General features: G+C 38.3%; 1 long non-coding RNA gene across 1 annotated transcript; it reads right to left on the reverse strand.

The window, feature by feature from the left end:
* Positions 1–2,897: 2,897 nt before the first annotated feature.
* Positions 2,898–4,254, reverse strand: LOC127075286 (uncharacterized). The gene is made up of 2 exons (XR_007786345.1): positions 3,811–4,254; positions 2,898–3,061 (listed from the first exon to the last, which is right to left on the reverse strand). It is a non-coding gene; the product is annotated as an uncharacterized LOC127075286 (long non-coding RNA).
* Between the last annotated feature and the right edge of the window lie 10,076 nt (positions 4,255–14,330).

A 14,330-nucleotide genomic window follows, 5' to 3' on the forward strand; every position in this document is an offset into this window, starting at 1 on the left:
AACCTATGTTGATTTTTAATAATCAGGTGACCTTGTAATTCTAAAAGTTTAAGTTCTATCTCATCATCTCGGGTTTTTAGAGTTTGAATTTCATTTTTTTAAAATTCTTAATTTTTTCTTGTAAGTCATTAATAGAAACGGTCTTTTCAACTGATTTTTTTAAATAAGTTCATAACATTTTTAAATTCTACTTTGTTAACATGCTTTTTACAAATATCATTTTCGTCAATAATGTTTTTAATATGTCTCATGAAAGCATTCTAACTTTCAAATTCTTCCATCTTATCTAATATTCCTTTTAGGGTATTAGCTTGATGATTAGTGAGAATATTAATTCTTTTATTACAACTATTACAATTACAAAAGTTTATTCTTAAACATTCATCGGAATCAGAATATGACTCCTCAGAATTATTAATTTGACGAATTTCTTCATAAGATGAAGAGTTGTCTTCTTCTTCAGAATTTAGCAAGATATTTTCTAATGTAGATATCAAACTTTCTTTTACCTCCTCTGAAATATCTAAATTTCCTAATTGATTAATTTTCATAGGAAATAAGTGTAAGATGCAAGAGAAAAGTATTGATTAAATTTTCTAATTGATTAATTTCTAGACAAAAGTCATAACATTAATAAACACATAACAAGTTCATGTAGTGATTGAATCTATCATTGATGAATGGCTTGGTCAACATATAACTTATATTCTAAAAAGTATGAATATTTTCAAGTAATATTTGTCCTGATACAAGTGAATCTCTGTTTTTGTGACACCTCACATCAATACATTTGGTCCTTGCATAATACACCTGATTATTTGTATAATAAATAACATTTTTACTATCATAATGCAATTGAACTCGGTCTTACTCAATATTCAATTTCCTAACCAATCTTGTAACTCATAAGGTTATTTTGGAAGCCTTGGATACTACCATGTACTCTTCTTCAATTGTATATGTGACCATTATGGATTGAATTTGTGATTTTCAACCAATAGGTCTGCCAACAAGAGCAAAGTCATATCCTTTTATAGATCTCTAATCATCCATATTACCAACATAATATGCATTAATGTAAGATCACCTTGTCCATTATTAAACATGATATCATGACATGTTGTTTTCATTGCCTTCAAATTTCTCATTTCAAATTTGTGGTTCTATCTGTTGTGCAAGTTAAAGCTTTCTAAGATTTTGATAATGACAATTGAACAAATGCAAAGTTAATCTTAAGCATCACCAGAAAAGAATTCATCAAAATTTAAATATGATTAAGTTCAAATGTTGATAGAAAATGAAACAAATCAATTTCAAAGATCAACATCAAAAGGAACCGAAGATGTGAAAACTTAACTGATATTGAACTTTAGAGGTTTAGTCTTTTTTATCAGAGATACGTAAAATAAGCAAGAGTTAGTCTTAAAGTACTAAGGCAAAGCATGCATGCACACGCACACGCACGCGCGCGCACACAAACACACACACACATTTTTTCCTCTCTAAATCTATTTCACATTTCTTTTAAAAATCAATATTAGCAAGTGCTTAATCGATTAAGAAGAAATTATGACCAATTAGGAAAGCTAAACTCATTGTCTAATCGATTAGAACTTTCTTCTAATCGAATGAGGAGTGAGTTTGTATTCTAATTAGGAAAAAATTTATAATTGACTTGGAAATTGTAAGTGTCATACCCTAAAATTTTCCCTCCCCTTTTCATTTACATTTAACCTTTTGATTTAAGGTTCATCTGCATTCATGAACATCCATGTCATCTAATGTACTAATCTCATCATAGATTCAAAGGTTTGAGGTTGATTATACTTAACAAGGAGCTAGGTTTTGCTTGAGGATCAAGCCCTAGGAGTTGTGATGCTACAATTATTATGGAGAGTCCATCATAGTAATCAAGGTGCAAAATCCTAATTGCTAGATGCTTGAGGCCTTGGAGCTTGGATCTTGGAGTTTAGTCCATGATAAACCCTATTTCTTGATCTTGAGGTTTGTGAACCTTGTGGTATTGATTTGAGAGAGTTGAAAACCCTAGCTTGGCTCCTGACACTAATGATTTGTTTGTGTTGATTGCTCACTTGGTTTAAGGCTTTCGTTATTGTTTGACTTGGAGTTTTAACCTAGTTAAACCCTAGTCCTTGGGGCCTTGTGATTGGCCTAGAGGAATGTTACATTCATATTTCATTGCATATTGTCATTGGTCTCATTTGACCTAAAGTCACTTTATCCATTGGCTCTATTGGTCATCATTGGTCCAAGTTTCATTCATTGGTTCCATAGTGTATCAAGGTGCACTTGAGGTCCATCGGTCCAAGATTCGTTGTTTATTTTGGTCAAGTCATGGCATGATCATTAGGTTTCATTATCATTCATTCATTTAAGACATTGGTTTCATTTGGTTGCATTGAATGTAGTTTGTCAATTGAATTCTATTGATTCATTAGAACATGGTTTAACAAGAGAAGTCCATTACATTCCATTAATCACATAGTTCATACATTGCATTGAGGAAGATTATATCCTTTTTTTTCATAAGTTGACTTTTTGTCAATTTTTGACTTTTTGGTCAATTAGTTGACCAAAGTCAACTTATCATGTTATCGTCCCTAATGTTATTGTTCTTTTGTTATCCACCATCTACACTAGGAAATCCAAAAACCTCAAGGCATTGTCCATTTCAAATCACATAAACCATGTTACATGTCCATTTCCAAGTCATTCTCCAACCATGTTCTTTTTCAATTCAAACCATAATCCAGGATCATTTTCACATCATCTTAACCAGCACATGTTACATGTCCATTTCAAAATTCAATTTATGATACGTGTCCATTTCCAAATGAAATACTTAAACCATGTTCACTCCATTCACCGTGACCAAATGACTTAACATATGCAATACATAAACCATGATCATTTTTCATACAAGATCTAATTCCACAATCCAAATGTCATAAACCATTCAAATTCCATGTACAAATCACCAAACAAATCAATTTCAAAAATTACAAGTTGTTCAATTAAGAAATTCCATAACTCAGTCCATCTGCATAATACATAGCACAGAAAAACTCAGTAATATACTTCCTGCATTTTCATAATATAGCAAAAATGTAACCAATATGATTCACATGCAAATTCATTCCAGTCTACATTTTTTCACAACTGAACAAGCTAATTTTCATCTCAAAAATTCCAGAATAGAGGTAACAAAACAATTTCAGCTTACACGAGTTTTCTAACAGAACCAACTAATTCATTTCACTCTTCAACTAATAGATTAACTCCACTTTAACTTCAATTCATAACTAACAACTAACTTCACTCTTCTAACTAACAATCTAACAATTTCTAACAGTTAACTAATAGTTAACTCACGTGTAACAACTTTTCACAAGGTGAAATTAACGGACCTAACGGATTCAACATATCAAACACCTATAAATAAGCTTCACCGTAACTTTAAGAGACTTCACGATTTCATTCTTTCAATTCACGATTTCATTCTTTCAATTCATAATTTCATTCTTTCAATTCATGATTTCATTCTTTCGATTCACATTTTCATTCTTCAAAATTCACACGATTAATTCTTCAAAAAATAGTTAGATTTTCATCATCACTCTCACACAGTTACGATCAAATCCCCAAATCTCAGAGTTTGCAAGCTTCACGATTCACTCATGATTCTCTCTCTCGTGTTCATGCAACAATGACAACTAAGAAGTATCGAGAATAAGTAGAAGAGAAGAACGAAAAAGAGGAAGGAGTTTCAAGAGAAATAAGATTGCATACCTGACTCTGGCGTTTCTCCAGTGAGTCTTCATCTTAGTCTTTACCATTTCAATATGTAAAAGTTACCGGTGTGTAGCATTAGGTTAGGGGAGTCAAAGGCCTAACCTCTAGGGCTTTGACTCCGAGCGACCACGATTTAATTTCTGTTGGAGTGCCTAGGGTTCTTCCATCTTTTGTTTTGATTCGAGCATCTCAGGGAGAATTAGGCACAGACAAGTTGATTTTTGGACTCAGGGTGTGTAACTAATTTAGATGATGTGTTTGGTTATGGTCATGGAGGTACCTCCGCCGCCAGAGTCGATATCCGGCGCGGCGAAGGAGGAACGAAGTCAGGAAGATAAGAACGCGTTTGATTTTGTTTCTGATTTCTTTTTTTAACACGTGAACCACGTGTTTTAAATGTTTGACTCACTAAATCCATTTGCACACGTGACTGCTGAGTCACCTTCCACTCACCTCTTTTTCTTCAGCTTTCAACCTTGTTGGTTTGACCCTTTTAGGCCATTCCGTCTCATAAAAAACGTATAATTTTAACAATTCACTATTTTAAGAAGATGATTAATTTAGTTGATTTTGATAATAAAACTAATATCATTTGTTAAAATATCTCTATTAATTATAGTTAAAAGAGTGGTTGAATAAAGTAAAAGCTAATAAATATGAGTATCATATTGGAAAAATAATAATAAATATTCCACTCTGTTTGACTTTGTCTTTTGTTTTTTTAATTTCTTTTTTTATATTTGATTTTGCTTGATAATTCCTTTTAATATTTGTTCATGAATTGACATGGAATTTATTTTGATTAGTTTTTACATGATTAGTTAGTTAGAAAAAATTAAGTAGATTAATGCTTGATTAATTGATTTAGTTATAATTAATTTGATATGGTTTAATTCTTGATTAATTGAAAATGATTAAAAAATATATGTTCTAGCCTAGTTTGCATGATTAAGTTTAAATTGTCAATGGTATGTGATACTTGTGGCTTACTGTAGTACCTCAAATTTGCACCTCCCCATTCATGCATTCATTTCATTTTTTTGGTCATTGATCATTTCATATTGCATTGTATCTTATCAGTCAAGATTGACATCAAGAGAATTCATCAGTATAAAAGAGCAAGTATTTCCTTGAGATGAAGGCCACATGATTATTCTGAAGAGCTTATATGAGCCAAGGTTCATTTTGAAGCAACTTTACCAAGTGGCAGAGGTCCAGATTCATCAATGCACTTCCAGGTCATCTGAGGCCCATACAAGTCAACTGTGCAGTCAACTGAGGGCTATGAGGTGGAGAAATGGTTTGATACACTTCATTCATGTCCAAAAGAGGCTTATTCATCATTTCAAACATCTACCTTGAAGATTTTGAAGTCAAATCAAAAGTTTCCAAAAATGGAAAGTGACCTGTAATTTCAAGTTTCCAAAAATGGCAAGTTTTTGGACCACATTCAACTTGACTTTCCAACATCAAAGAAGCTTCAAATGAAATTTTGGTCAACAAGAACGTTGAAAATCTTTTTCTCCCATTTCCAAAAAGTCCAAGATCATGAGCATCTGATGAATGGTTGAGGAGTTATGATCCAATGATTGCAAAGTGTACTTGGAACTTCAAAGTGCCATAACTTTTGATCCAAAACTCCAAATTGAGCCACTCTTTTTGCAAATTGCTTCTTGTGACTAATATTTTCCAAATCTACCATTGCATTGCATGAAATTAGCTCACATGATCATTTGTCCATGCATGAACATTTTGGAGGGAAAATGGAGAATTCAAATTCTATTGATCATACATGAAAAATACCATTGCCATTGTGATCTTTGGATGATTTTAAGTGACTTTGACCCATGCATGTGCACTGTTCACGTGTAAAATCTCTATGCACCACACATTTTGCATTTTTGGTCATACACCCCATATTTCATTTATTTTTCATTAGCCATGCTTAAACTTAATTTCAACATGATTAAGGAAGAATATATAAGGCTAATCATAACAGAATTGGATCAGATTACACATTCTAGATCTCAAAATCAAGATTCCCTCCATTTTTTTCTCTCATTCCAAATTTGAAAATTCTTCACACAACACATCAATATTATTGCATAATCGTGTTCAGAATGCCTCATTGAGTAGGAATTGATCTCTGGTTTGAAGAAATTGGTGCAGAATCGAGCTCCACGAATGCATGAACATGAAGAAGGTTTTTTGAATTTGAGCTTCATTTAGGTAGTTTCAATTGCTATTCCTTCCATAAAGCTTCACCACAAGGTTGATAGAGGAGATCTGGAGCCGGAGAAGGCTTGAATCCACGAAATCATCGCACTGTTCTCCAAAAAGGTTGGAAGTTGAACCTCATTATTCTTCATTTTATTGCCATAATGTTGTAGAGCTTTTAATGCTGAAGATGCTGATGCCTTTAGATTTCGTTTTGGTTGAGTTTTGAGAGAGATACGATGAGTTGAAGTTTTGGTATGAGAAATGTTTTGCTTCGATTTGCCTTATTCATGGAGATTTAGGTTTAGATAATGTTGGATTCGTGCTCTACGTGACGAGATCTTTCGATCCATATATAGTATGCATGATTCTGGAAAAAGATTTGATGAGGCTCGCCGTGAATTGGCCGGAGAAGATGACCGGAAGCACTGTTCCGGTCATCTGGTTCGTTGCTAGGGTTTTGGACTGTAGCGCGTAATAACATGTGTGTCCTCAGTTCGAATCTGGCCGGGCGGTTGTTTTCTCAATTTATTTTCTATATGGAACGCCGCGTTTTGGCTTAAAACGCGCTTGCAACCATCAACGCCTTGGTTCGATCCTCAACGTTTGCTTTTTTCAAAATCCAGTTGATTTTCAATTAGCGCTCATTTGACCACATAGTCCAGGGTTCGATCCCAGCGCGTATCACTTTCCAATTTAATTTTCATGCTGAAGCGCCTATAACCATAGAGACCTGGGTTCAATACTTCATGATGCTATTTCCAATTTTCTTTTCATTTCATTTCCACATGTTTTTTTCAATATTATTTCATTTTTGTTCATTAAATTCCAAAATTCATAAAAAATATAAAACTTGTCCAAATTGAATGCAATTTTTTTTACATGATTGTTGTGATGTCTATTATTTTTTTGATGTCATTTGCCTGATTTTATTGTGGCTAGTTTGTAAATGTGTTTGTGTGTTTGAACATGGTGCAAAATGTGACATGTTGTGCCAATTGTTTTGTGAAATGCTCATATTTGATCCAATTGCTTTGAAATTTGACATGCTCATTCATAACATGTTACATGATTTTTGAGCTTTTGTTTGGCATTTTTAGCACATTCCATCACTGTTTTGAACACATGGATACATGGTGTGACAATTTGTGTCACACATTTGGATGATGCATTTGTTCATTTTCATTCCTAGGTCATGTGATATCTTCTGGACCTAATTTTTTGCATGATACTTGTGTTTAACATGTTGAGCTTACATAAAAAATTTCATGATCATTAGATTCATTTCTGTTTTAATATGGATTTTCTACTCTTGGATTGTCCATTGTGTGCACCTTGTTTTCTCTTTGCCTTATCTTGCTCATGGTATGGCCTTGCCTTTTGATTTGAGTTTGATCCTTTTTATGACATGTTCTTATTTGATTGAATGTGCTTCATGTGGAATATCAACTTCTGTTTTGACTTTTTGCTTTGCCTTTGACCCTAGTCTTTGCACTAGTGGTTTGCACTCACCTTTTGAGCTTTGTATTTCAGGTTCAAGAAATTAGCTCTAGTGGTTGATGTGATCTCATTACTTGATATGCAAACTACTTTGTCCACTAACCTTTGTTGTGTTGTAGGTCCAATGGTGATGAACTCACTTGAGTTGCTTACACTTTGACTTGCCTTGTGTAGATGATGAATAGGCACCACTGTTGATTGTCTGTTTTGGTTTTCTGAATATGATATTGACTTTTTGACTTTTGTACAGGTACATTAGTCGCTTTTAGCTCTTGCTTGAGCTTTGCTTTGCTTGTGGTTGATATACCACCTAGGTAATCATCCTCTAACTCCATGTAGTCTGGAAGCCCTTTCGTTTCTTTTGGCAGGCATTTGGCTGAAGTCCTCCTTAAGAGGCAATGTTTGTGCTTGTTTACTTTTGTGCCAAAGACCTCCTTGTCGAGGCATGTTACTTGTTAAGTCCTCCTAAGTGAAGAGGCAATTGACAGATAGAAGGGATTTGCAATCAATCCCCTATTAATCGTTGAGTCGTTCATTATGCTCGCACTACGTGCTGATGCTCTTGAACATAACCCAAGATCTTTGTGTATAGAGTCAGTCATGTGGAATAGGGTCCCTCATTCTGGATCCCCAAGCATTCTTTGATTCAAGCTCACCCAGGTCAGGGTTAAGAGCTATGAGGTCTGATCCTCATTACCTTTCATCAGCTTCACCCTAACTCTCAATGTTAGTGGTTAAGAGCTTCGGCGTACCCCTACAGTTTTGGCTTGTTTGTCGAGGTTGATATGACCCCTTGACTAAAGCCCAACCATGTTGTATGAGCCTTCTTGTTTGCATATAGAGTGTGATGATTGCTTGTGTGTTTACCTTTGGCATGTTTATTTGCTGTTTGAATTGACTTGCTTCCTGTGTGAGTTAAGTTCTGATTAGAGACCTCAACTTAGGGATTGTTTGCATGACAACTTCTAGGCTCGAGTCGTAGTCTCCCTATTAGTTTGTTATCTCCCTAGTCTCTGGTTAGGAGAGAGTTTCTTCCCTGTTAAGGGGAACTACGTCGCCCTGATTCTCATACCAGATGAGATACGTAGGCAGGAGATTGAGCGAGATCTCTCCGGGTAACCTTTTTGTTTTGTTTGGTGTGTGTTCACCATCCTTTCACTCTTTCTTTTTGCACCCTTTTGTTTTTTGTGTGTGTGTTTATACACCCTTTCTTTGTTTTGAGGAGTTAGATGTAAGTCCATTGATTGGCTTTCTGTTTCCTATTTGTGGTGTGGAGTTGGATGTAAGTCCATTGATTGGCATTCTGTTTCCAGGTTTTGCTGATTGTATTCCCATAGGATTGCTAGACTTCGTATAGTCTCTCGTTTGCATGTCAATTAAGGTAGCACAGTTCCTTCGTCTAGGACTTCCTTTCTTGCGTGAGCATTCCTAAAACACAAACAAACTTTATCTTCTCTTAAGGACACGTTGACTCCTTCTACTACAGGCGAGTAAGTCTCCAAAGGTCGAGCATCCGGTAGATTGCGTAGTAACGTTGTTCACCCAAAAAACACAAAACAAACAGAAATAGTTTAGCCGAACTACGACAACTTTGATTCTCATGTCCAGATGAGATACGTAGGCACGAGATGCGATGTCTTGTCGAGTTTGACTGACGACTAACTTTAATCCTTGCTGGTTTTCGCCCTCGGTGCGATTCTTTTCTCCCGCCCTCGTTGCGATTGAGACCTTCCTTTTCTCTTGCCCTAGTTGCAATCGAGACCCTTCTTCTTTTTGTGTTTGTTTGTTAGGAGTTGGATGTAAGTCCATTTATTGGCATTCTGTTTCCTGTTTGCGTTTGTTTGTTCGGAGTCTGATGTAAGTCCCTCTATTGGCATTCGGTTTCCTGGTTATGTTTGTTGTTAGGAGTTGGATGTAAGTCCATTGATTGGCATTCTATTTCCTGTTGTGTGTTTCTTTTGACGTCTCAGCGTCTCTTTTCAGCGTTTTGTTTCGGCGTGCGTTAGCCGAGCTACGAGTGCTCTGATTCTTTCTCTGGTTAGAGAAGATACGTATGCATAAGATGCGATGTCCTAGCGAGCACGTTTCCCATTTCCCCGAACTACGTCGACTCTGATGTTTGTTTCTGACAAACTACGTAGGCCCAGGATGCGACATCCTGCCGAGTCCGCTTTCTCCGTCTTCTTTCCCTCTGTGTCTTATTCCAGTGTGTGTAGTTTTTGAGCAGTTTATTAGCAACCTTATTCTATTCTTTTGAGCGTGGATCCCGTCGAGTACGATGGACGTGAGGGGTGCTAATACCTTCCCCTTGCGTAACCGACTCCCGTACCTAGCAATCTCTGATCGTAAGACCATTCCTTTCCCTTTTTCAGGTTTACTTCGAGTGTTTCCTTTCCCTCCTTTGGGATAAATAACGCACGGTGGCGGCTCTGTGTCTTTTCCCGCCGGTTGTTTTTCGCGTTGCGACAATTGGCGACTCTGCTGGGGATCTTTCCTAAGCGAGTCAATCCTAGCGCTCTTTAGGATAGTTTTGGTTGCTCTTACTGTTTTATTTATGGCACTTATGATTATTATACTGTGATTGTATATATTTGCATATATGTTTGCATGCATCATATTATCATTGTGCTGGCTGTGTATCTGTTTCTCTATTGGGTGGGAGTCACAAGAGGTAAAAGGCCCAATACACAGGCTATGAGTGGACTTTAGGACACCTAGGAATAGAGTGATTCATGGGAAGCGGGTGGTATGGCGCCACTTAGCGGCACATGACATCACGAGCAGTTCAGATTCTGATGGGGTATTATCGTTGCATACGTCTGGTGTGCATATGATGATATTCCTGAAAGGATCGTTTATCCTGCGTTTCTCTTGACCTTACCCTGTCCTAGATGACACCCGTGAGTGGGGCGGGAGTGAATCATTTGCAGGTACTGATGGTGACTATGGTTCAGTTGGATTTATGGATTTATTTCTGGCACGCCAGAGTGTTGTCCGTGGTATTTATTCAGCGGGTTCCGTTTATTTCGGATTCCCGGGTTGAGTTTGAAGGTACCTGTTCGGAGGATCTTATGGCTATCTGTCCAGAGATTGTCCTGTGATGATGGTGGTATATCCTCCGGTTCCGTTTCTTTCGGAACCTCATGAGTTGGATTTATGGTGACTTGGTCCCTCAGATGGCTGTGATCAGTTCAGAGACCAGAACTTCTGTACAGTTGGTCTTCAGATGACTTGGAGGATGGCACAGTGACTTGCATTCATGCATCTGCATCATTCCCATTTTTCATTCATCCACATCTAACTCATGTCTATCCATACTTAGGGTACATTCTCAATTGAGATTCCGGTTGAGAGACATCTTGATGTCAGAATGCTATTGTCAAATTATTACTCGTCTCGATGAAGCCAGAATCAAAAGACAGAGTGTTCCTCATACGGATAGACATTGCATTCATGCATGAGTCATATTAACCTGTCTTTTGTTTTGCAGGTGTCAGTATCTAACCTGTTTGGTTGATCTAGGAATCACTGCTCGCGTACGCAGAATCATCCCTTTGCACATAGCTTGTCCGCACAGACACCCTACCAAGCGCAACAAATCCAAGCTGATGGATCCACCCAATGCTGACATTCTCGAATTAAAAGAGAAGGTGAATGAATTGATCGTCGTCATGCAAGTGTTCGCCTCGGGACAGAAGGCAATCACCGAGAGGTTGGAGAGGATTGAAAACTGGCTGAGAATGGGGAAAGTACAAGGAAATGCTCCGTCGGCTGGAGTAAAGAAGCCCTCTGGCAATAGTCAGCACAAGAAGGAGGGTGAATCGAGTGATGTGCATGCCCGAAGGGGACACGGTAAGGATCGTTACCACCCGTATACTGCTACAGTGACTATTCCTGCTGGTAATCAATCTGTACAACAGCAATAGCAGCCACCTCAACATAGAGCACAGAGAGCTGAGTGCCAAGTGAGAAAAGGGACGACAAATCGTCAGTTTGATAGGCCACTCATGACTTATACCCTTCTGTTTAAGAGGTTGAAGGATCTTGGGTTAGTTCAGCCAAGGACGTTGGCTCCGGTAGGACTAGGTCCAAGGCCTGCAAATTACGATGAAAACGCCAAGTGTGAGTTCCACTCTGGTGCACCCGGGCATAGCATTGAGGGTTGTAGAGCTTTTAAGCATGTCGTTCAAGATTTGGTGGATTCTAAAGCCATCAATTTTGCACCGACGCCGAATGTTGATGCTAACCCCATGCCGATGCATGGTCCTATGGGGGTGAATGTAATGCCAGAGGATAGGAGGAAAATAGAGGTGACAGATGTGGATCAGTTGAGGACTCCAATGTCTGTGATCAAGAGACATCTGATGAAGAGCGGAGTTTCCCTGGTTGTGATAATTGTTGTGCTGCTTGCAGTGTCAGTACGAATGGGTGTGTAACGTTGAGGGAGACGATTCAGAGAATGATGGATGGCGGATGTCTCCGATTTGAAAAAGTTGATTGGGGAGAGGAGGGTATTTTTGTCATCCCAGTGTCATCATTCAAATATGAGGAAATGGACTGTGAAATATGTGAAACATCATGTCAGGCATTTGAAACCGTCAAGGTGGAGAATGCCATTTTTGCTAAAAAAGAGAAGAAGCCGTCTATGTCTTCTTACAAAAAGGCCATGGAGATGGTGAGAAATGGAGAGGCCCAAGGCTGGGGAAAAATGATAGACATTGCGGTGAAAGCAGATAAGTTTGGGGTTGGCTATCAGCCGGGCCAAGGCTCGTCTGGACAGAGCAAAGGACATCGTCAACCGTTCACGTTCACCAGTGCTGGAATGCTGGATCCAGATCACGCCTGTGCGAAGGGTGAAGAGATTGACAGTGACTACGAGCTCGATCGTTGGATAAAATCGTGCGTACCAGGGATGGAGATCCAGAACTGGAAGGCCTAAAAGATCATCACTGTCACTCTGCGTGAAGAGTAATATTTCTGTTTTTCAATTCTGTTTGCATGAAAGCCATACGTTTTGCCCGAAACGTAATGGTCCATTGTAAGGGCCACATCATGTGTTTCATTTTGCAACATTTTTGCATCATTAATAAATGGATGTTTTTTGTATTAAAAGCGGTGTTCCCTGTTTTTCATTTATTTTTACAGTTTAAAAATAATAAAAAATGGCAATGTTTATTTTCATTTTTCTTTCCTTTTGATTGGCTTCGTTCCGACTTTTGTATTCTCCAGATCTCATTGATAACAATTCGGTTACACCTCTGTATGACTTCGACAATCCGATCTATCATGCCGAAGAAGAAGGCGAAGAAGATTGTGAACTGCCGAAGGAATTAGCCACGTTGTTAAAACAAGAGGAGAAGGTGATTCAACCGCACGAGGAACGAGTTGAGATTGTCAGTTCGGGCACCGAGGAGGTCAGAAAGGAAGTGAAAGTTGGGGTTGCTTTAGAGGAAAATGTCAAAAGCAGAATGGTAGCCCTGTTGAAAGAGTATATTGATATCTTCGCCTGGTCTTATCAAGATATGCCAGGGTCGAATACCGATATTGTTGTGCGCAAAGCTACCATTGAGAGAAGATTGTCCTCCAGTGAAGCAGAAGTTGCGGTGCCAAAGAAAGATGGAAAGGTGAGAAGGTGTGTGGACTACCGTGATTTGAACAGAGCTGGCCCGAAGGATGGTTTCCCATTACATCACGTCGATGTATTGGTGGATAATACAACTCAATTCTCGGTGTTTTCCTTCATGGATGGTTTCTCTGGCTATAATCAGATTGAAATGTCGCCAGATGATATGGAGAAAACAACGTTCATCACACCGTGGGGCACTTTTTGTCATAAGGCAATGCCATTTGGTCTCAAGAACGCCGGTGCCACGTGCCAAAGGGATATGGTGACTTTGTTTCATGATATGATTCATCACGAAATCGAACGCTATGTTGATGACATGATAGCAAAGTCCCAAACAGAAGAGGGGCATTTGGCAGATCTGGCCTGAGGCAATGCAGACTGAGGTTGAATCCGAATAAGGGCACTTTCGGAGTGCGATCCGGTAAGTTGCTGGGGTTATTGTGAGCGAAAGAGGAATCGAGGTTGATCCTGCTAAAAAAAAAGCAATACGAGAAATGCCTGAACCGAGAACAAAAAAAGAGGTTCGTGGTTTCTTAGGTAGATCGAACTACATTTCATGGTTCATATCTCATCTAACAGCCACGTGTGAACCCATATCCAAGTTGTTGAGAAAAGATCAAACGGTCAGGTGGAATAATGATTTCCAATCGGCATTTGAAAAAAATAAAAGAATATTTGTAGGAGACTCCGATTCTGATGCCTCCTATGGAGGGACGACCGTTAATTCTGTACTTGACGGTCCTCGAGGGGTCTATGGGGTGTGTATTGGGGCAACATGACGAGTCTGGTCGAAAAGAGCATGCAAATTTCTACCTTAGCAAAAAGTTTACCGACTGTGAAACAAGATATTCACTACTCGAGAAAACTTGTTGTGCTTTGGCATAGGTTGCTCGCCGACTAAGACAGTATATGCTGGTTCATACCACTTTGTTGATTTCCAAGATGGATCCAATCAAGTATATATTTGAGAAGCCAGCATTGACCGGACGGGTTGCGAGATGGCAAATGATTTTAACTGAATACGATATTCAGTACACCTCTCAGAAAGCAATAAAGGGGAGTGTATTGTCTGATTACCTCACCCAACAACCCATTGAGGATTATCAACCGATGAAGTTTGAGTTCCCTGATGAGGACATCATGGTTCTCAAATCAAAAGATTGTGAGGAACCGA

Source organism: Lathyrus oleraceus, chromosome 4, assembly GCF_024323335.1.
Source record: "Lathyrus oleraceus cultivar Zhongwan6 chromosome 4, CAAS_Psat_ZW6_1.0, whole genome shotgun sequence".
NCBI classification, from domain to species: Eukaryota; Viridiplantae; Streptophyta; class Magnoliopsida; order Fabales; family Fabaceae; genus Lathyrus; species Lathyrus oleraceus.